We start from the raw sequence: 24,817 nt of genomic DNA on the forward strand, positions 1-24,817 counted from the left end.
CCAATGAGATCCATTCCCGGACTTCTGACCTCCAGAACTGGAAGATAAATTTTCCTTTTTTAATTTACAGAATGTGTGGTAATTTGTTACAGCAACACAGGAAACTAATTTATCTGTGTAGAACATTCTTCCTTCCCACACCCTCTCACCGTAAATCTTTACCACCCTTCCAGTCTCCAATCAGACATCCCTTCCTTTCTGAAGCACTATATAAACAACCCAATATTAGGCACCCTTCTTCTGTGCCTCCATAATACCTGGTATTCTTGGCACTGGTTTTCCATAATTCTGTCTGCCATTAAACAACTGGAATTACCTCCATACCTGTCTATATCCCTCAGTAAATTATAACTTCCTTGAAGGTTTGTTTACTCTTGAATATTCACTGCCTAGCAGGGTGCCTGATACATAATCGTTTTTCAGTAATTATTTGAGCACATGATGCAATCAAGGAATGAATCAATGAAGAGATGTAGTGGTTTTGCTAGAATTCAAATAGACCAGCTTTCTTATTACAGGCAGAATTCAATTTACTGGGAGGTTGGGTTTAAAAGTGACATCAATGGTGACCAAGTACTCAGATTAGTCCACAAATCTTTTCAAATTGTAATACGTTAAATACTGTACATCTGTGATAACAGCAGTGGGCTGTTCTATACAAACACCAGAAAACTAGGCAAAAATGATACACTCTGATGCTACTGCTAAAGAATAGATGGTGCTCTGCTGCACCAAGTCTGTCCCTTGGTCCCTATCTTCGCAGTGGAAATCCTCACTGACCAACGCTATGTCCAATCTTTGTATTTTCAAATACTCACCCAGGTGACATGAGCTCATCTCCACTGTCCCCATGCCCTTTGAAAATTCTGAAATTATTTTACTGGGTGAATAATGCAATTCCCTAACCCAGTGGCCCTAAGGACAGAGAGAGCACACTTATTCCTTTTTTCGGGTGACACCATGAGGAAGCAGCAGGATCCCAAGTAAGTACCGTGAGAAAAAGAAATGGGTGACCAGCAAAGGCCGCCCACTGCAAAGATCCTCAGGAAACAAGGCCAAAAAATGAGGCTTCAAAGCTGCCTAAAGCTGGAGAAGGTAGAAGAAAGTCTCAGAAAGATGAGAGTGGGAGAAATTAAAAGTTTTTCTGCCCAAAGGTCACCAAATTTAAGAAAAGAAAAGAAATGATATTTCTAAATGTGTGTCCTCTACTGCACAGTTCCACAGTTACCATTAGCCACATCTGGCTATCTAAATTTAAATTTTAATTAATGAAAAATCAATTAGTTCTCCAGTTGCACTAGCCAGATCTGAAGTTCTCTAGTGGCTAGATAGAAAGCAATTCCACCATCAGAGAAAGTTCTATTGGACAATGCCACATAAACGTGGCATATGACCTCGGGTTCACACGCTTATAGAATGTGACCGCTAGCATTTGGGGGGCAGGGATAATTAATGCGTTCATTCCAGGGTTTAAGTAGCTTATCATCATACTAACAAGATGCACAATTAATTTTAAGGGTCTGGGGTAACTGGAATGAATTTATGATTGGGATCACATTAGCCTCATATTGGTAAGAAGCACAAATCCAAATATCCCATACTCCTTAAAAGATTTGGGGCAGGGTACCATCATCCCACATTCACAGATACTTCCATGGAATGTTCCCTAATCACAGATGAGGATGGTGTGACGGGAGTCACCGCAAACACCGCTGATTTAATCATGGGTTAATAAAGATGCATTTCAATCGTTCCTTTTTAAGATCAGGAACAAGATAAGGATGCTATGTATAGAGAAAATCCAAAACAATATATAGAAAAGCTTCTAGAATTAATAAGTAAATTAAATCAAGTCTATATAGATTAAACAAGACAGCAAAATAAATAAATGTTTTTAAAGATAATATAGAATATATTGTAGACCTTGTTATACAGAAGGATTTCTTAAATAGTACACAAAATGTCTTTTCCTTATGAAAGAAAAAATGACTAAGTTTCACTAAGGAAAGTCTTCTATTCACTAAAGGACATTGTGAAGAGAGTGAAAAGCCACAGAATGAGAGAAGATGGTGAACACACAACAAAGGATTTATAGAGAATATTTAAGAAACTATTACATACCAGTGAGCTTCACAAAAGAGAAACTCGAAATGGCTGCAAGTATAAAATTGTGAATGTAACTGGTAATAAGGGAAATACAATTTTAACCACAGTAAAATTCTGCTGCATACCTAGCATTTGGGTAACTTAGGTTGACAATTTAAATGGACAATGTCCACCATGAGAAAGATGTGGCACAAGAGGAACTCTCATACATTGTTACTGAGAAGGCATATTCATACAGCCATGCTGGAAAAAGTCTGTCAGTCATGAAAATCAAGTAGAAGTCACATATCCTGTATGCTTAATTCCAATCTCCGTGTGATTGTGTTCATTAGGATATATACACAAGAATATTCACGGCAGCACTGTTCCATGGCATCCTGAAAACAGAAACAACTCAAAGGTCCAGAAGGAGTAAAACAGACAAGGAGAATGAGGTATAGTCATACATTACGCAGTGTAAGTGAATTAACACAGTTACACACAATGATCATGGATTTTGAACAATACTGACAAAAAGAATGAAGATGCAAGCTAATATAGAGAATATGATTCCATTTTGACAAACTTCAAAAGCTGGCAAAACTAAAATTGGGTATGGGATATGAATAGTGTTAAAATTATTTTTATAAAAGCAATAAAGTTATTAATATAAAACATAAGGTATTGGTTATGCATGGGGGGGAGCCCTATGGTAGGGAAGGCGTAAATGGGGGCTTCTTCAATATGGAAAATGTTCTGCTTCTTGACCAGGGTGATGGTTAAGCAGATGTCAATACCAAGAATATTTAACTGTATATTCATATTTTGCTCACTTTACTGTATGTGTGTATAGTATGGTATGTTATAGGTCACAATAGAAATGGTTTACAAAAACCAAAATTTCAACGAAGCACATAGATATGGAACATCCAACACCCAGCCACCTCAAATACTGCATACTTTTCCTCGAATTTCCTTAGAAATTTGAAGTAGTTAAAATACACATGAAATAACCATGAACGATCAACATGGTCAAAAACTGTGTGAAGTGCAGGTGTTTAGAAAGGCAAAGCACAGGCACAGACTATGAAGCTAGGGAAAGCCTGAAATATGTCTGATCTTATTAATGATTGCCAAATATTATAGAATGAAAATTATTCATGTTAGAAAATCACAATTTAAATTAGTCTAAGAGAGGCATGGTTAGAATTTCTTCTATACCCAGATATATAGAGGGTCTGAGAACAATTATTATAAGCTCAAAGACAAATAATGGACATAAGCAGTTCTAGACTAAAACTGATGATTTCATCTTAAATATGTCTCCGAAAAGATGTTGTATTCTCCATCACAATAACGTAAAGGGATCATTTAATAGGTTTGTAGGCTAATCTTTCTTTTAATTCAATCATTTTGCCAAGTTTAGGACGATGGCCCAAGGCATATATTTAGACGCTCTTTTTTTACCACTACAAGAACAGGTAACATGACCACTGAAATCACTACACCACATATCTGCAGAATGAAAGAGCTTTGAAGTATCTCGTCTAACTCTTTTATTTTACTGCTTCGTTGAGTTGTCTGCCCTTTTCTGGGAATTACATTAGTTGAGCTAATCTATAGAGCTCTCTTAAAAACATTTTTAAAAATTCAAACACTGATTTTGCCACAACTGCACTCCGCGACTGTAGACCAAAGGATTCAATACTAATGCACTTGCAATATTTTCATTTTCAAAACTGTATGGGCAATGAATGTTTGTCTAATCTAATTGATTAAAAGAATATTAATATACTTTGGTTAGGTTTTTGAAATACTAAGAAGTCTTATACTAATCATTCTAGTGCTGATTAAGGCAACAGATAACCCATTATTTCTCATTTAAGTCAACTGTTCACACAAATCAGAAAAAAGGACCTATGGAACGGTCATTAAGAAAACTCAAACTATCTACCTTAGCTGTCACTGTCAATACCCTAGTTATATCCTTATAGACGCTGTCTTTGGTCCTATCATTTTACAGAATGCAATCTCACCCTATAATTTTGTAATCTGATTTTTCCCTTAGTTAACATTATATGCAGTTTTAATGCCAATAAATGAATATCTACAGCCACATTCTAATACAGGAATGCCATATACAGAGTACAGCCAACCCGAGGTTGCTAGACATTACGATTTCTTTTTTTTTTTATATCATTGGGGCTCAGGTGATAAACGTTGACTCTTGGTTTTGGCTCAGATCATGATCTCATTGTTTTGTAGGTTTAAGCCCCGCATCAGGCTCCATGCTGACAGTGCAGAGCCTGTTTGGGATATTCATTTTCTCTCTCTCTCTCTCTCTCTCCCCTCCACTAGTGCTGTCTCTGTCTCTCTCAAAATAAATAAACTTTTAAAAAAAAGATTTTTTAAAATATCACAATCACATAATACACACACACACACACACACACACACACACAACAGAGAACAGGTTTAACCATTTGAAGACTAATTTAAATTTTGTTTCAAAAGTAGTATTATCTATTTGTGTAAAGTGTCCATAATAGGCAAATCCTTAGGGACAGAAGGAAATTAGAGGTTTCCAGAGGTAGGGGGGTGGGGGGGGGATGTGGAGGGAGGATGGAAAGTGACAATAAAGTGTTTCCATCTTAGGTGATGAGAATGTTCTGGAACTAGAGAGTTATGATGGTTGCACAACACTGTGAATATATTTTACCACAACAAAAATAAAAACAAAAAATACTAGAACTTAACCATAAGCGAGGAAGCTCTTTAAATATGACTAATAAAACAAAATAGTGCCAAATGTTCTATGGTTCATTCACATTCCACTAATTTTTTAAATCAAACCTCAAAATGGGTACTTGAGATATTCATTTTTAACACTTTGTTTTCTTGAGCAGGAGGTGTTTTCAGTAAATTTACTAGAGATTGGCAAAATCAGGCCATGAACATAAATGCAATATTGAACATCTTGAGTCTGAAGTATCTATCTAGAAGTCTTTATCTATCTAGAAGGCTACTAAAAATAGAGGTCTGATTGCAAAGAAAAATATACCCTAAATATTTATAACTAGAAGCCAAAAGCCTATTGGTGATAAAACAATAAAATATTTATGAAACGTTATTTCATAAATTCATACTAACAAAAAGTATCAAAATTATTATGAATAAATGGTAGAAAAAATGAACTGTTAAAATGCATATTGATTGCCTGGGCTTAGAGAAGCATATTTTAGCCTACTGAGAAGATTAATAAAGATGTTTCTGGGTTCTAATTCATCCCTAATCACTGAAATATTCTGAGGTGATTTTTTAAATAATTAGTATTTTTAATTGTGATAAATTACACATACATGAAATTTATTACTACCTTAACCATTTTTAAGTGTACAGTTCAGTGGTATTAAATGTATCCACATTGTTGTGCAATTTTTTTTTTTTTTTTAAAACTATCAACCTGCATGGGTAGTTTCTTTGCCCTTTCATGCTACGATAGCACATCGCAAACTCACACACTTCTGTCACTCAAGAGAGTTCTAAGTCTAGGGTAACTATAACCAGCAGACAGTAGGAGGAGTCTAATTCAAATCTAAAATTGAATGGGGGTGTCTCCTTCTGCTTCGGTAAAAGGAGCATAGGACATTTGAAGGCAAGGCAAGTATCAATGTCAAAATCAAATCCCAGAGGCAGTGCTAAGATTCCTCAGTGTGAAGGAGTGGTCAGTGGCAGCTATAGTGACAAGAGCAATACATCTTGAACTTGAGATTAGCAACTTCCAAGTCTGTGGCTAAAGAACGCACTGGACTGCCAAGAATACTACTGAAGCCACCAGGTCCATTCCAGGAAACAAGCAGGCTTCTGGGACCAAGAGAAAGCTCACTTCTGGGGGCTTGGTTCCCGGGGATTCTCCTGCTCCTGAGATCACATGCGCTCTCTTTGGCAGTGTTCCCACAGATGGGGAGGCCAGCGGAAGTAGGGTTATGCTCAATTAAGTACTTTCCAAAGTACCAGACAATAGCCTAAAAACCTACAATAGTTCACGGGCATCTAAGGAGCTGTTGAGCCACAGCACTCAATCTGCAGAATTAATTCTTCTCAGTGCTATCATCTTCAATTACAGAGGGCCACTGCATGCTAAACAAACAAACCTAAAGGCTGAAGATGGGGCTGCTCTGAGTGGGAACACACCCTGGGTCTTAAGGAGAAAGCACTACACATAAGAGAGAAAGAGGAGCAGTACCCCAGAAATCTTGGCAGAAAGCAGCAGAAGCACACAAGACAGGGAGCAATCATCAGAGGCACATCAGGGGAAGAGCGTGTCTTGAGCAGCAAAGATGTTGGGGACAAGCAAGGCCAGGCACCTGCAAGTAGTTCAGGACAACAAAGTGGGCAAGGAGGGCAGAGGCCATCACTGATTTTAAAGTCCACACCCAACACTCTGGTAGAATAGAAGGCACTTCCATCTTCTTTTCAGAGAACCTAGAACCCTAGTGACTCCACAAAAAAAGGACAGAGATGAGCGGTGCCAACTGTCTCCTTGACATTTCGCCTCATAAACATTTAACTCTACCTGGTGGTGTCCGGTGGGTGGTCCACCAAAGGGGTACCCCGGCAGTATGGCAATTGCAGAGGGAAGGGGGCTGAAGCCATTTTATTTACACACATTCCACAGATTTGAACTAGAAGAATAAGGATGTTGTTCATGGTCAGCCTGTTAGGATACCAATTACTGTCTGACTCCTAAAAGTTATATATGCGCTATACAGGTGTATCCAGCAGGGAAGCACAAGCACATTCTCTTTGGGGATGGCATTCTCAGGCTCTGTAACAAAGACTGCTTGAGATGGCCACCAAGTGGAAAACCGTGACCATAGATTATGGTGATACAGGTGTTAAGATTAGATTTGGATACTTGGATTTGACAGGAGGTTGACAACAGGACCAGAGATGCTAGGCTCTGCTGAAATAAGAGCAACTACACCCATGAGCCCCATGAGAGGCAATGGCCTTTGGTCTGACCCTCTCTCCTAGGAATGATCCAGTGTATCAGAAATACTCCATATGGTGGGTGACCCCACCCGCTGTCCTTGCTGAGACCACCTGGGGTAAGTGAAGTGAGCTCTGACTTCCCATCACCTAGATTACTCAGCTCCCACTTGCCCTTTCTGAGACGTGTCATCAAAGTACACATAGGCATGGAAGTCTTTTCACTAAATCTAAAAGGTTATGCATGCGTATGTTCCTCTTCCCTCTCAACTCGAGGGAACTATAATCTGATCCACAGCCTGTGACTTGAATGATGATCACATGCACCTGCCACCCACAAGTACTAAGCTGGCTCATCTCTGCCAAGTTCAGCGAGGTTCACAGTTTGTGATGGTGGATGTGCATTTATCATCATCTTGCCACTAGTCGTGTCTGTTAAGCCTAACATCTCTATTACTACTGAGTGGTGCCTCAGCTCAAATTTGCAATAATGAATCGAGTTTTCAAAAGGGGTCTATAAAAAAGAAAAGTAATGACAAAAGTAGTAGCAAACTTAACAGTTCAAAATAATAATATTTTGGTGAAAAAAAAACCATAATGTGGGGCGCCTGGTCAGCTCAGTCAGTTAAGCATCTGACTTTGGCTCAAGTCATGATTCTCGTGGTTTGTGAGTTCGAGAACTGCGTCAGGCTCTGTGCTGACAGCTTGGAGCCTGAAACCTATTTCAGATTCTCTATCTTCCTCTCTCTCTGCCCCTCCTCCCCCTCTCAAAAATAAATAAACATTAAAAAAATTTTTTAAACTCACAATGCAAATATACAACCAAGTTAGTATGTGCTGGTACAAGAGCACCTAAAAGAGTGATGGTATCATACAATTTGCCAAAATAGATCAAGTGCAAATGGAGGGGAAGATGATACATATCTCAGCGTAGACTCGACTGGTCTTACGTGCAGTGTGTTTGCCCCAGTTCTCAGTAAACAGACTGTCTGTCCCAAAACTTTCACAGTGTCTCAACAAAGAGTTGGCAATATTTTCAAAGTGGCCACTCTGGGTAAATCCAATATGGATTTTCCCAAACAAGCACATTAATCCCCTCTATAAACCTAATGAATGTTGTCATGAAAGTAAGGGAAGACCCTCAATTACAGAGGCATCATTCAAAACTGTTCTCAAAGGGAACAAAAAATAAATGTACAAATCACACGTTGAGAGCCTCCTGAAGCCAGCTGCAAGGTTGCTGAACCATATTATGTGCAGAGAGAAAGCAGGAGAATCTCCTGGCAGAACTCCTGCATCACATGACACAGCTGGCCACCAATCTAATAACAAAATACAATGGCAACAGAAAATCAAAGTCATACAATAGAAAATGACAATTGCTCTCCACAATATCTCCCAGGAAACAACCACTGAATGTAGTCTGCGAGTCAGCTCTTAGAATGGGGGCAGGGGGGCGGGGCGGGCAGAAGGGAGACCTGCCCTACGCTTTTGGTGTTTTGACAGGGGCAGAGCAGGTTGCTGCATGTTTGGAAGGCATGATGTAGACTTGGAAACGTGCTCTGAGGTCGCCCTACGGGAGTTCTAACCAGGCTCCCATCAGAGGAGCTCAGAGCTGCACCTGGCTACCGCCCCACACCCTGCTTTATTCCCGGGCAACAGTTGGCACAGGGCAACTGGGGGCCAAAGAGTCTCGTGCCAATGCTATTTCTGAAATCCCTGGCACGCTGAAAATGCAGGGATGCCAACATACAATTTTAAAGGATGTTGTTTTCAATATTTAACATAGGAACACTTTAAAGACTCAAAATATTATAATGCAATAGAGTGACACTATTCATCATACAATAAAATCGATCAAAGACACTAATTTCTGGTCCATCATAAGCAGCATGATCCAGCAGTGAGATACAGACTTGCCCAAATGATGAACACGTTCTACTTTCCACCTTGTGTCTCTGTGCCTTAACGCATGTCCTTTTTTGAGGATGATGTTGACAGTCTAAGTGTGAGGCTTGGGCCATGGCCTTCCCGTTCCGCCTGTCCCTCCACCCTCACCCCATGGCACTTAACACACTCAGGTGGACTTAACATCATAAGCCTCCTGATACTAATTCACTACTGAGTAAAAGAGAAAATGGGGAAATGACGACATTTTAGCTAAGTTTCCAGCACATGATGCACGGAGAAAGAGAACCACTTGCTGCAAGGAAATGTCTTAGACGGTCACAGAAAATGTCAAGGAAGGTAGTCTATGAGTTCGTGTGGCCAACTCACGTTGTCTATGTCAGCAACACATTCAATATTTTGAGCAGCTTCTCATTCTACAACTGGGATAAAAATAAACCCACATAGGTACCAAGATAATTTGATGGAGAAAGAATGGTATATTAGTTTGCTAGAGCTGCCATAAAAACAAATACAAAAACAACAACAACAAACAACCATAGCTGCCATAAAAAAAATACGAGAGCAGAAATGTACTTTCTCATAGTTCTGAGGTTTGGAAGTCTAAGATGAAGGTGCAGTAGGGTGCTCTGTTCTGAGTCCTCTCCCTCGCTTGCAAATAGCTCTCTTCTCACTGTATCTTCTCACCTATCATCATATGGCTTTTCCTCCGTGTACTCACATCACTGGTATCTTTTCATCTTCTTTTAAGAACACTAGTCACATTGGACCAAAGCTCACCCTAACACCATCATATTAATTAACTCAATCACATCTTTAAAGACCTAATCTCCAAATACAGATATATTTGGGGGTTAGGCCGTCAACATATGGATTTTGGTTAAGGGGGGTCAATTCAGTTCATAACAGATGGTCTTTTCAACAAATGGGACTGGGACTTTTGGATATACATGCGCAAATAATCATAATCATAATCAACTTAGACCCTTTCCTCACACCATAATTAACTTGCATAGATACTGAATCTAAATGTAAGATATTTAGGAGAAAAGTAAATCTAAAACTTCAAAGAAAGCATAAGAGAAAACCTACCTGATCTTGAGATACAACACGAAAAGCATCTTCCAGGAAAGAAGAAAATGAGTGATTGGACCCTGCACTAGACATCATTCTAAGCTCTGTACATATTCTCTCACATTTCTTTTTTTAATGTTTTATTTTTCTTTTTTTGAGAGACAGAGAGAGACACAGCATGAGTAGGGGAGGGGCAGACACAGACTCCAAAGCAGCTCCAGGCTCTGAGCTGTTAGCACAGAGCCCAACGTGGGGCTCAAACCCACAAATGCGAGATCATGACCTGAGCCGAAATCCGATGCTCAACTGGCTGAGCCACCCAGGCACCCCTCTCACATTTAATTCTTAGAACTACATTATGACATGGGTTTTCATGTCTACATTTTACAGATGAGAAAACTTAGGTTCACACAGGCCAAATAACTTGAACAAGGTCACGTGGTTAGAAGGTGCTAAAGTCTGAAAGCTTGAAATAAGCTAACAGCAATTTTCCTATTGGGCATATTACAGAACAGAATTAAAACCCCAGCCTAATATTTCAGTAGAATAAACATTTTCTAAAGCTAAATACAGCCAAATTACGGTGTGGGAGCCTGTTTATTATTACCTCCAAGTTAAAATATCCAAATTTCCATCTTCCAATTGTGGATGTTCCTTTAACATGGTCTTTATATAGCCTGAAGGGTGAAATCTCAGTGTCCAGCAATGTAGATATCTTGAAAATAATGTTAAAAAATTCTCTCTTGGGGAAGAAACCATTTTATTTTTCTCAATTTAAAATACAACCTTTCAGGAGTTATTTTAAAATTTGTGATTGGTCTTTTTTTTAAAAAATATGTGTTGTGTGTCAGTCATATAATGGATGGGAACCAGGCATTCGAGAAACACAGTTTCACATAATGAGAGATGTGAGCCCCAGAAAGAAGAGTACAAATGTTCGACAGACAGTAGGGAAGCCAAACCACACAGCACCAAACAGAGCAAAACAGAATGTCAGAGAGTAGAAGTGCCATGTGCTCATCACCTTCTAGAGTTTTCCTACCTAGAAAGAGAAACCAGAGCAGTCTTCACATGCTTCTACAAGAAACCAATTCTCCCAGGCCCAAGGTTAAAACTGAATTTAATATACTGCATCAGACCACCATCAAGAATAATCTATACACATTATGATGATGTCATCTGTAAATACCTATTAGTATCAATAGCTTTAAATTATGGGTTGGCATTCTGGTTTATGAGGAAGCTCCTTAAGATGTATTAAAAATCTGTTTACTCTTAGTATTGATTGTTTGATAAATATATTATCCAGAGAGGTTATACGCAGTGGTTTCCCTGGAAAAGCTGACATTTATTCAATGATATTTACTTTACTGAATTAAGTAGCAATATATGCTCATATATCTTGGCTATATCTGCAAAATTATCTTCTCAGAGTTAAAGTAAAAGAATATCTGTTTTATAGAAATATTAGGGCATGGTTTAATGCCATAAAGCTTAGGAAACACTCTAAGTGTGTAATATCTAGGAGTTATGGATTAATTCTTTCCCAGCTTTTATTCAAAACACAACAAAATTAAAGTGAATTCTCAAAACTTATTTTGGTCAATTAACTGGATTTTTTTTAATGGCCTTTGTTTAAAGAAAAAAAAAATCATCATTATCTTCAATTTAAGTAATTTTCTCTTGTCATAACTCACCAGGACTATGGCCTTTTGTTAAATGAAATCCTCTAAGGACAAGATTGACAGAGGCTGCAAGCAGATCACTAAATGTTCTCTTCTTCTTCCTCCGGGGCCGCCAACCAAATTCTACTCCCAGTTGTCCCTGCAGGTTGCAGAGACCACGTGATTTTGTTCTCTCTACTTCCGAACCTGGTCCACAGCAACATCTCATATCAATCCTCCACAGACTTTCCCCTTTGCCACCAAGATGTGCACTTGAGGGCAGTCTTGGAGAACACATACTGTAGAGGGCACAGTCCTCTGCAACAAGGATGTCTGTGTGGAAGGGCGTTCCCAACTTGAAGACTTCCAACATGGAACCACCCTAGACCGCTACATGAATGGAAAGCCAATGAAGGCACTGAAATTCGGGGATTTGTTTGTCCCAGTATCTAGTTTTTTGTAGTCTATGAATTTTTAGCAACAAAGAGCTTCATTTCCTTTAGAGAGCTCTTTAACCACAAATAAGGATCTAGATCACAGGACCTATTGAATTTAGATGTGTCCTATTGTCTGAACTCATTCATTAAGTCAATAGACATTTATGGAATAATCATTTCATTTGCTCTTACAAAGACTTACAAAGTAAGTGAAAATGTCTCCCACGAATGTAATTAATTACTTAGCTTGGAAGACAACCTATTTATAAATTGCATCTTCAAATTACAGAGAAAGCCAAATATTACAAAAATATGATAAATTACTAGCGCCTTAAAGAACAATGCTTTTGGTCACAATTGTTTTCTTTTTTTTTGTTATTATTATTATTCGGTTGGTTGGTGATTTGTTTTCTGTGTTTATTTGTTGTGAACCAATTTTCATTTCTATTTTTTAAGGGTGAGCAGCTACTCCTATGAATTCCCTCGGGGTGTTATCTTTCTTTTTTTTATTAATGAACTGGAAGAAAGTTCATCAAGTTAGAAAGTACTGGTCGTAGAACTTGAAAACCAGTAATTTACCTCATTATTAGTAGAAATAGCAAGAAAGGCAGGAAATGCAACAAATGGCGACTCTAAAGGGCTTCACGAGAATTAGTATTTTTGAAAGGTTTTGCTGAATTTGTCAGGAATGAAGTCTTAATGATCTCTTCTTTGACCTACCTGAACTGAATGGGTAAGTTAATTAAGGAAGAAAGGGGGAAAATCACTTAAATCAGAAGGCCCCTTGAAATCAAGACTGTTCCAAAATTCCTCTCCTGGGGTGAGTGGGTATGTAGAGGCAAATGAGGATAGCCTCTCTCTACGCTGACCTCAGAAAATCTGGGACCAAAGTTTACCCTGCTGGCTGAAAAAAGATCTGACCTCTGGGATTTACTCTGAATCAAAACACGGGGCAGGCTGTGGTGTGAAAGGATCACAGAGGATTTAAATCTGCTCCCTTGGAGCCCTGGGGGCTTTCTGCTCTTTGCTTTGCTGTGGACATGTCATTAAAGGCCACTGGGGAAGGTCACTAATGATAAAGATCTTATGAAATCCAAGAATAAATAAAAACTCTTAACCGGGCCAAAGGAGGGGAGGAAGAGAAGCAGAGGGCGTATTCATTAGCTCATTTGCAAAACCTGACCCAGCATCTTAAGTAGAGAAGTGTAGCAATGTCACCTGGGGCAAGAAGCAGCCCATCCAATTAAAAGAGCAAAGAATTACAGGTCTCCATCTGCTGGAGGACTTAAGGAATTACCCAAACTAGAGACTGTGACTTGGCTTTCTAATGCTTCTTGAAAATCTTATCAAACAAATTAAGTAAGAAAAGAAAACAGGACCCTGTGGCAAGCTCAAGAAAGTGCGACTGGTCCTACCAATCACAACTATATACTTCTGTTACTTAAAGGTTGAAATGACACAACATGCCACTTCTCTGTTCAGTGGCAGGGTAAACAATGTATGAGCCAAATGCAGGCATTGCATACAGACATTATCTCAGTGAGCGGCTGGGTGAAGGCAGCCTCTCCCTTCATACAATTCTATTGGAGGAAAAAGGCTGTACCTCCAACCTCCTGCAGGCAGCTATGGATGCCAGCTCCCACAAGTGGGCAGATGGCCACTTCCGGCTCTTGATTACATCTATCAAATCTTCTTAGGAAGCCTTGTTGAAGTGTGCCAGCCTGCGGGGGACTCCAAATTAACAGGGACTTTCTAACGTAAGTCCCAGGCTTCAGAAGTCACCATAACAGGCAGGCCATTGGTAGATGAAATTCATCCTTATTGAGTCTGCCACTTCCTAATTTTAATTTTCTTTTCTTTCAGCCAGTGCTTTATTCTATTTTAATACTTGGTCTGTCGAGTAAAACATCGCCTCCTTGCTCTTACATCATCCGTGACTGTCTTGATCTTCTAGGATACAAAACCAGTGCCTGCCCACAGCAGGTGCTTCATGAGTATTTACTGAAAGAGAAAAGGTCCTAGAAAGAGCTAGAAATGTCATTTGTCTTCTTCCTCGAGCTTAAATATTAACTATCTAGAATAGCTGGATCTATAGAGATCACCGAATTCCCCTGATAACTCTTCCCAGGTTGTGTTAACATTAAACTCAGAAAACACTGATCCATCATGCCTTTTAAATATTAGCAAATGCGGTCAGAACTCATATCTTTGGAAATAAATGTGTTATCTTACATAAATGTGGGTATGGATATCAGGGAGATATGTGACGGGTAGGTTCACCTGCAGGACTTGTTATCAATTCATATGTAGTTTCTATCAAATATAATATCCAAATCTCCCTGAATAATGTTCAGCCATCCTGATATTTTGTCACTGCACATTTCATAATAAAAGGAGCTGAGATTATTTTATCATGACAGTAAATAGGACTGTTCCACAGTTAAGAATCTCAGAAGTAGCCAAAAAAAAAAAAAAAAAAAAAAACAAACCTCTCAGAAGTAGCATTACCAATGATTTTATACAATTTCCCTACATACAGTTAAGTTTAAAGAATTCACTTCACCCAACCTTCTGCTGTCCAGAAAGCCTCCACTCACTTTCAAATATATGAATATTAATCCTACTTTCAAATTTTTCTAGAGCATCACATTTCAGAAACCAGACCTTCAGAGAACTTGTAGGATTCACAGTTATGTGGCTTTGTACAATGTCATGGGGGGGGGCATTATTTTATTTTAAATGGGTATTCATTAATATAACGAATAAATGCCTTGCAGTAATAGGGACAAAGTACTTAAACTGTCTTTATTCAAAAAGAAAAAATGAGTTCTAACACTCAGAAAGATCTTTTTGGCAATATTTCCAGAATCTATTAGCCTTCTTTTGTTCTCCCAGAGTCCTCTGGGCCTTTAATTGTAAATTGCCAAGGTAGGCATTTCACTTAAGATGGTCTAGGCCAGCAGTTCTCAAAGTGTCTTCCAGGTTACCCGGAAATCCCTGAGACCCTTCCAGGGACCCCACAAGGTCAAAACGACTTTCACGATAATAATATGACATTACTTGACTTTACTGTCCCCGTTTCATTCTCAATTACTAACAGATGTCCATCACTGCTCTGATGGCTAACGGAATGTATGTTTATGCACGGCTGTCGAAATTTCTCAGTTTTAATTTCTAATCCAGAAAGTATAAATAGATAATACCCACATGAACAAAACCTCTTTAAATGCGTCACATGCTCTTTTAAGAGTGTAAAGGGGCCCTGAGACCAAAGAGGTTGGAAACCACTCAACATAGGACTCCAGAATCTCAGTGGCAAAACACAAGGAAGTTTCTGTCTCCCTGGGGTGCAGGCCCCCTGCAATCAGCTGAGGGAGCGTGTGCGCTTAGGTGGTGAGGAGAAGTCACTGCTACATTTCCTCCCTCAGGCATCCAGGCTAAAAAGCATCCCAATGCTTCCACGATTAGCAAGGCAGGAAAAAGGGAAGCGAGCATGGGGAATCTCATACTCACTGCTGAAGCTCAGCCTGAAAGTGACATGTGTCACTTCGACTTACATTTCACGAGCCAAATCAGGTGTAGCCACATCTAAATCAAAGGGGACGGAAACACAATCCTCCCATGTTTTTAGAAGGTGAAAGCCCAAAGCAGATATTCAACAACACTACTAACTACCACAAGGGCTATCTCTTCGGGCTGCTCATACCTTCCCAGCATCTTTTCCTGAAATGATTCAGCCTCGTAACCATGTACTGATGGGGCCTCATGAAACATATGGAGGAAGTGTATTTAAATACGACACATACAAGGTCACATATTCAAGATTTTCTTTCAAGACAACTGAGAAACCTCAAATCTAAACAAAACATATTATGGTACACTTTCCTAAGCTGGTATATAGTGTTACTGTGTAAAACAGGCTTTCTAAAAGTCTTTGTTTGACCGGATGTGTAAGACCAATTATTTATAAGAATTGGTGCCACTAAGAAATGCCCAACACCTTTTCATATGAGCAAGACCCGGATCAATTCAAATAAATTAACATTCCTGTCTGAACTGACTCACCCAGCCCAAGTAACAAATCCGCATGTCAATGGTGGGCTGACCCAGTGACCCATCTGCCGAAAAATACAAACTGTATCATTTTGTTTTCCAAATAACAAGCACTGATTGCAGTGTTAGAAAGGTCACTTGTCATCAGCTCAGTCATTGACCTGCTGGCAAATTGCAGCCTGTCACTCCACAGTGAGCCAGGACCATCAGGAGGAACTAAGGCACGTTGTGTTTATAAAGCACAATTGGGGAGGTGACTCCATTTCCACAAGATGTGTGTTTAACAGGATGAGCATCACAGTCAACGGAGATGGAAAGAGAAAAGAGCATGAAAAGGAATGGCTAGAGAGATATTTCATAATCCCCCAACAGGACTACCAGAAACCTCACTGATGTCTATCTGCTTTAAAATGCACTGAATCAAACCCAGCCTATGTCTCCAAGTCTGATGCTAAGGATTTCAATCTTTTGTTCCCTTTCTATGGGTAAACAGAAATAGTACATACAAAAGATGTCTCTTTCAAGTTCCCTAAAAGGAACCAGGGAAAATAAAATTAAGAAACAAACCCCTATCAGACAACCTAAAGCATATGAACAAGGATGGGCCATGTGAAAAACACATTTCCAGCGACATCCTCTCTATAAGACTACTGCTATAGTCACGTGCTACCCCCACATACCTGATTCAGACATTATCAGTTGTCTCAATTTGTCCGCCCACCAGAGAGAGGTATCATGATTGTCCAGCTGACAATGAATTAAATAGCCATATTTATTTCCCTTTCAACCATTAAGCTTTTAAATATCACTTTAAGATATAATTTATCACAATCTCCTAGAATAAAGTATCAGCCAACTATGCATTAAAGGCCACTTATTTAAAATAATGATCTGCACAATCATTTCATGGAGTCTGCCAAGAAATGCTGTAAGATTTTTTCTGTATTCAGCCCTATATTATGGACAGGATACAAATGAATGCAGGCATGTATCCAAAAATAAAATTAATAATTCCTTGTGCATCTTCTTGCAAAGTTTCAGTTAGCCACCAAAATATCCACCAATAGGATAAAGATCGTTATACTTGGTACACTCACTGAGGCATAAGACCACAGCGTAGAGCATGTGTCCTATTTTAGAGAGTCCTAAAATTACTTCCCTGAAGTTAGTCATTCTCAATCAGCGCTCTCCAATAAAGACCAAGGAATCATCCTGATAAGCTCCGAAAGGGAAGACGTGGGTCAACTCAGTTTTTTTAAATATAGATACAAATATTTTCAATGTGATTTGACAGGACAGCCTTCTGCCTAAAATACATCCATGTACAATAATTGCTTTGGCATGACATGGAGCTGGGGTACGTCGCACTGATGCCCCTCGTGTCCCCACATATACAGCAAATTTTCCTTAGTCTCAAAACTACAGAACAGTTGAAAATGTAGTAAATACTTACACACACTAGACACAGACTTACCAACTGTTGACATGTTCCCACATTTGCACACTCTCCCAACACACACACGTGTGCACACGCACATTCAACAATCAACAAATTGCCTCCTTGCTTCGCATCTTAACCAGTTCAGTACAGCCTCTGAGTGTCTTTCTCCCTCCAGGCTATAATGTGGGTCATTCCCTGATGCCCTGCAGCTTCCTGGGCAGCCTCGTGAGTGCATCTGCTGCCCACACTCCACTCACTGCCTCGGGACAGGCTGATCCTTCTGCCCGGCCTGCCCACCTGCTCCCCCCTCAGTCCTCACGCTCTCATGGCCCCTCCTGGAAGCACCTCCTCCTGGGGGCCTTCTGCTCGCCCTCGCCCACCAGGCTCTGCCTGGGCAGCGGCCTGGCCCCACCAGGGCACAGGCCACGCCACTTCAGCCTCTCCTGGAAGACTGGGCATCATCCTGGCTGTACCCTTAGTGCCCAGAACATACAGCTCAGGGCCTCACACACAGCTGTAGATCCAAAAGAGGCCTTCCATTTCTTCCTGGTCCTCAGGTAAAAGGAGTAATTAAGGCGTAACCATTTCTTATTTAAATGTATTCATCTCTCTGGGGCCCCTGGGTGGCTCAGTCTGTTAAACTTCTGACTCTTGGTTTCGGCTCAGGTCATGATCTCATGAACCGCGAGCCTCGTCAAGCTCTGTTGATAGAGCGGAGCCTGCTTGGGATTCTTTCTCTCCCTTTTTCTCTTCCTCTCCCCGCTTCTCTCTCTCTCTCAAAATAGATAAATAAGCTTTAAAAATAAAATTTATTTATCTCTTTGATTCCTTGGAACATGGAAGGTCTCAGAGGCCCTTAATGGGGAGCCTCCGTCTGTGACTACAATAGGCAAGGGGAAACTGGGGTGAACCATGGCCCTGGGGGCACACAGAATTTCCAAGCCTCCCGCTCCCCCACCGCAGTGCTGCACAAAGGCAACCTTCACCTACCAGTGGCTACGTAAGCTAGTCTATCCAGCGGCCCACCCTAAACCCACGTGACCTGAAGTTCCTGCCCTCCATAAAGCAAAGCTGCTGCTTGTCAGCCCCAGACCCAGTGGCCAGCCTCCCTCAGGCCTCAGGCTCACTGGTCCTTTGAGAAACTGCTTTCACATCAGCCCAGCCCTGCCCCACCACCCCCTGCGGGCCAGTGAGGAATGAGTGCTCCAAAGACGGACAGGGTCCCAGAGGTTCACATCAAAGCCCGCTGGCCCTTCTTTTGGCTCTTCTACCAAAGCAGGCTCCTCTTCTCCAACAATTTGGCCGTGCCCAGCTCCAGGGGGCCTTGCATGACGGATGACCACCTCCTCAGGGTGACTTCCGCAGGCGGGCTATGACTGCCCCATTGCCCCACCACCCCATCTGAACCTCACATCTTGCATCCCCCTCCCACTCAGATTCTGAGAGGTTTACAATACCTCTCATGACTGGCCTGCCTGTTCATTCCACTACTCGGCTTCACGTAACGCTTATGCTGGCATCTTGTACAATCTTACAGGAAATCAAGCAAGAAATAAACGTATTTTGAAAACACGTATTTATATACACAGGCTCTTTGTGTCCTTTCCAGCAAATATTTAAAAAATAACTAGCCACTGTTTTTGTTTTTGTTAAGTTTCCAATCAGCCAAGACAAGAATGTAGAACAAATTTAAAGGAGAACATTTGTTGAACACTGAATATAAATGATTGAAATAAGTGATCATACATAATACAATAGCCCCTGGCTGTCTCCAAACACTCATTACAAATCAAGACACTTTAAAAAAAAAAGACTGCCCTGAACTTGAAAGTTTTCGTATATAAAAACAGAATCACTGAAAACAGTATGTCAAGTGACGTAAGCCAGACAAAAGAGGACAAATACTATATGATTCCAATTACATATGGGACCCAAAGTAGTCAAATTCAGAGGCAGGAAGTAGAATAGTGGTAGCCAGGGCCTGGGCAGAGGAGGGAACGGGGAGGGAGTGTTTAATAGGTACAGAGTTTTAGTTTGAGAAGACAAAAAAAGTGCTGGGGATGGATGGTGGAAACAGTTGTACAACAGTGTGAATGTTCTTAATGCCAATGAACCCTTAAAAATGGTTAGCATGGTAAATTTTATGTTGTTTACATCCATGTTAAAGTGAGGCTACCCATAGCCCCATCCTGTTTAACTAAAACTCCCCAAAGATCACTGATGTAAAATGGGTATTTTTCATTACATTCTAAAGTCATTTTTCTAAATTTTTTAATTTAGAAACTACTGAGAGAATACAAGTCCAGTCTAATTTCTTTCACTGTGTCTCATCATTTACTGTTTAAAAGCTAACTGGAGGGGTGCCTTGGGAGGCTCACTTGGTTAGGTGTCCAACGTTAGTGCAGATCATAATCTTGTAGTCCATGAGTTCAAGCCCTGTGCCAGGCTCTGTGTTGACAGCTCAGAGCCTGGAGCATGCTTCAGATGATGTGTCTCCCTCTTTCTTTGCCCCTCCCCCACTCGCGTCCTATTTCTTTCTCTCAAAAATAAATATTTTTAAAAATTTTTAAATGCTACCTAGAAACCCATCCCAAGCTTCACCAAGGCGATCTGAGTAAGATGAGGGGAGGAGGGTCCATCAATGACTACCTTACATCTGGGTGGTGGGCAGGTACCTTCTATGGGACATTTGAATCAGGTTCCGAAGAACAGCAAAACTTTTTTTTTTCCCTGAGTTCGGGGACTGGAAATATTCAGAATCAACTCAAAGGATGCCAATTTAATGACCACCCCCTAAAAAAATTAGACATGTAAGGCAATTACCCCCATCCTCTCATCCCGAAATAAATACTGTCAGTCTTTTAATGGACTTCTTTGAGCATACTTTTTTAATCTAATCAGAAATTATGGCGGGGGGGGGGGGGGGGGGGCCGGGGGGGCTCAGCTGGTTGAGCATCTGACTCTTGATTTCAGCTCAGGTCATGATCTCATGGTTGTGAGATCAAGTCCAATGTCAGAATCTGCGCTGGGCATGGAGCCTGCTTAAGATTCTCATTCTCTCTCTCTGTCTCTCTGTCTCTCTCTCTCTCTCTCTGTCTCCCCTTCCCCTACTTGTTCTCCCGTTCTCCCTGTCTCAAAAGAAAAAAAAAAAGATTATATTAAGGTCTATATCTTCTGTTTCTTATTCGATACCATTTAGAAAAGAAGATAATAACTTGGTCTGACTGCCCACTTTGCTCAGGAGTCCAAATTAAGCTAAGTTAGGATAAATTCATACCAAATTGTTCCTGAAGAATTAATTAATATTGTGCTGGGTCAGGTATGAGGCTAAGTTCGTAAAGTAGGTCATCGCGTCTCAGCTGCTCCATAACCCTCCGAGGCAGGTTCTAAACACCTTTCCACAGCCTCCGGGGTCCTATAGGACTGACCACCCCGCTCCATCCGGCAGGGCTCACCTCTGCCCGGATCTTGGCTCCTATTCTTCTCTCTGCCCAGGTCCCTCAGCCTCCACGTTCTCTGCTTCCCGACTGCCCCACAGAGAGGCTGGTCCTGTCTACACACGGAAGACCCTGATCCCGGTGTAGCTTTTTCCCCTAGCCGTTGGCACATGCCAACATTAGTGTGTGTCTCTGCTTTTGAGCTCCTGCCTTCCTCCTCCCCAAGATGCAATCAGTAAGGGGACAGACTTTACTACTGTGGCTCTGGCAGAACAGCCAGGCCCATGCCAGTCACTCCCCAAACACAAATTACGAACAGTTTACAAACGAGGAGGCTGGGAAACCATGAGCTTGAGAACCTGCCCGAGGTTAATAACTACAAAGTGACAGAACCAACATTTGCCCTGGGTGGGGCCAGCAGCCTCCACACTGGATCAGTCTTCATGTCCATTTTCAGAAGATCGAGAATGTTTCCCTCTGGGATGAAGACTATCCCCTCACTAGATGCATGTCCTCATGTGTTAAGGTCACTCCTCAGTACTCAGGAGAGCAAAACTGGGAGCTGGCTCTACGATCTGGAAGCCTGGAGCACGTTTAACTTCTCTGAACTTCAGGGGAGCCCAGGAAGCTCAGTCGGTTAAGTGTTCAAATTCGGCTCTGGTCATAATCTCACAATTTGTGGGCCCGAGCCCCACATCGGGCTCCATGTTGACAGCGTGGAGCCTGCTTGGGATTCTCTCTCCCTGTCTCTCTCTGCCACTTCCCAACTTGGGGTTTCTCTCTCTCAAAAATAAATTAACTTTAAGGAAAAAAAAAAAAACGACCTTCTCTGAACTGCAGTCTCCTAAGGTATAAAAGAGATAAATGCTTCCCAATCTTCCAGATCATCATGAGACTCAAAGACAGACAACAAAGAAGCAAACTTTGCCAACTGCTGAGAGTTATTCACATATAAGAGATTTCTTTGTTTGATAAAGGAGAATGAGCAGAAAGTACTGGCCTGCCCCTTGCCTGCAATACAGATTTTTTTTGCTTTTGTTTTTATTTTTTTCTAAGGGACAAAGTATACAAGAAAGCTAAATTTGATCTCTAGTGTTCTGAGTCTGACGAACTGAATTTTTGTATTACCTTTTAAGTATTCAATTCTAAAACGTCATTAATGAATGAGGGAAAATATAGTCTTATAGGACATAATCTTTGAGCAATCCAAGAAGGATTTTAACCAGACTGAGGATGAAAGGGACACCAGGGAGCGAGGGGTCCTTACTTGGCTTGCTTGGTGATGAATCCTGATGTGATGAATAACAATGCCTAGCACATCGCAGGTGTTAAGTAAATATTTGTCGAATGTTGACAGATTCAAAGAATGAATGAGACAATTAGACAACTGTCTGAATATTCTGTGCCAAAAATACAACTCACTTGATACACACTGAAATTTAAGGAGGTAAAATGCCTTTTCAACCCCACAGTCTCCTCTTCATCACTCCCTAAACCTTGCATAAACCCTGAAGTGTGAATATAAGCAGGAAGTCTTCCCTAGTGGGAGAAAAATATGCCTGATGAATGCACCCAAAGAGGAAACTTCAATTCCTGTGTCTGTCAGTCCATCATCTTTCCCAAATGTGAAACAGTCCACGTAAAGAGACGTAGTCATTTTTTCTATTTTCTGCGTCATCACACTAAAAGCGCATGTTGCCCTCCATCTGGCACTTCCGTCTCTCTGCCTTTCACAGGGGCACCCACAGAAATGATTCAATCCTTAGTCACAGCATCTCCATGAAGACCAGAAACACCACCATCCCCAGTTTGCAACATATAAACGAAGGATGGAAGGCTAGATGAGCTTCCCCTGGTTACCTGCTACACCACCTGGAAAATGTGTTAAGTTTTCCTAGCGCTGGAAACCAAATTCACTTAATTACAGCTCTGCTGGAGTCATGATTTTTTTCAGTTTATTTATTTATTTTGATAGAGATGGAGACAATGAGAGTGGGGGAGGGGCAGACGGGGAGAGAGAAAATCCCAAGCAGGCTCTGCACTGTCTGAGCAGAGATCTATGCAGGGTTTGAATACACAAAGCCAGGACATCAGGACCAGAGCCAAAACCAAGATGCTTAACCGAATGAGCCACCCAGGCACCCCTAGAATTAAGACGTATTCATCAATAAGTCTTAATCTACTCTGATAATTAGACAACGTGCCACAGTACAGAGAGTGCCAGAATACAACAGGACTAACAAATGTACCAGGTTATTACTTGGTTTCTGACTCCAAGGTCCTTGCACTCAAAGTAGTAATCCTTATGATAAAGTTTAAGAAAGTTCCCCATTGCCAGCGCAGACCAATCAACAGGAGATGAACCACACAGTCACCAGGAAAGACTGGCTCAGAGCTAGCTGCCAAAGTATAAATCTGTAACATACACATCAGTTTCAAATACAAAATTTTAAATGGCACTTGGTATTTATTTGCCCTAAATATGTATTTCCAGAACCAATGTCATAGCCTTAGAGTAGCTACCAAGTCAGCTTACATAAAGCTCCAGACTGTATTTAAATTTTTTAAGTGTGGCTAAAAATAACCTCACACATGAAGATACAGAGAAACAAACCCAACACACACTGGGGCATCAATCTCAAAAAAGAAAAAAAAAAAAGACACAGAAAAAGGCAAATTTTAACTAGAACAAGTTTAAAGTAAAAATTGTAGCCTTTCATGGTCATAATTTTAAAAAGCAGCTTGAAGGATTATTTGCTTATTAGAATCACAATAGGGCCACAAGGATGATGGGATTAAACAATAAAGAAAATCTCAATGGTTTTTAAACAGAGAACAAATTTATGAGAAAGATAGAGAAAACCCCTAATCATCATGATGGGTTTTTTTTTCTTACTGATTCTAATGGCTCAATAGTTGGAAAATATATCATCTGAGAGTAGAAGACAATGTGAAATAGTACTTGTTGTGAATAATTACAATATGAATACAGAAAATAATAACAATATAAACTGAGTCCAAAGCAACAATTATAGGCTGATGCCAAAATGGTCTAAGACAGGGGTCAGCAAGATTCTTCCGTAATGGACCAGACAGACAGTAAACGTCTAGGCTTTGTGAGCTCTGCAGTGTCTGCTGTCTTGTCTGCTCTCAGCTCTGCCACCGTTGCTTGAAACCAGTCACAGACTATGTTTAGCAGGCAGGGCTGTGTTGCCAGTAAAACTTTGTTTATGGGCGCTGAAATTTGAATTTCACGTGTCACAAAATGTTATGATTATCTTGGTTTTTTTTTCAACCACTTAAAAAAATAAAAACCATTCTCAGCCTTTGAGCCCCCCAAAAATTGGCAGGAGGCTTGATTTGGATTTGACCTGTGGGACGGAATGTGCCAGCCTCCAGTCTAAAACATCACAGGACCAGGCGATGCACGAGGGAACACATAGAAATATACATGTGAGAACAAATCCAATAGTATTTTCTTAATCTTTCTTTTGAAAGTTTATTTTTATTTATGTTGAGACAGAGATAGAGAGCAAGTGGGAAGGGGGGAGCAGAGACAGAGGGAGAGAGAATCTCAAGCAGGTTCCGTCCACACTGTTAGCACAGAGCCCAACACGGAGCCTGAACTCTGGAATTATGAGATCATGACCTGAGCCGAAATCGAGTCATATGTTTAACCGACCCAGCCACTCAGGTGCCCTCAATCTAATATTTTAAGTACAGTTT

The 24,817-nt window shown here is 40.7% G+C and overlaps 1 protein-coding gene and 1 long non-coding RNA gene across 7 annotated transcripts in view; one reads left to right on the top strand and one right to left on the bottom strand.

Annotated features, from left to right (window-relative positions):
* The window catches only part of PTPRM (protein tyrosine phosphatase receptor type M), a 782,304-nt gene that overhangs the window by 558,846 nt on the left and 198,641 nt on the right, over positions 1-24,817 (bottom strand). The gene's annotated exons all lie outside the window — the stretch shown is intronic.
* LOC120247366 overlaps positions 1-24,817 on the top strand; it is a 62,334-nt gene that overhangs the window by 1,107 nt on the left and 36,410 nt on the right. Inside the window, exons 2-3 of one of the 2 annotated variants that reach the window (XR_005532282.1) lie at positions 2,439-2,540; positions 11,760-12,439. This is a non-coding gene — a long non-coding RNA (uncharacterized LOC120247366). Of the gene's footprint in view, positions 1-2,438; positions 2,541-11,759; positions 12,440-24,817 lie in introns of those variants that run through there. The other variant, XR_005532281.1, reaches the window with a different exon arrangement.

This window comes from Hyaena hyaena, unplaced genomic scaffold (assembly GCF_003009895.1).
Source record: "Hyaena hyaena isolate Hyena2069 unplaced genomic scaffold, ASM300989v1 scaffold_515, whole genome shotgun sequence".
Classification (NCBI taxonomy): domain Eukaryota; kingdom Metazoa; phylum Chordata; class Mammalia; order Carnivora; family Hyaenidae; genus Hyaena; species Hyaena hyaena.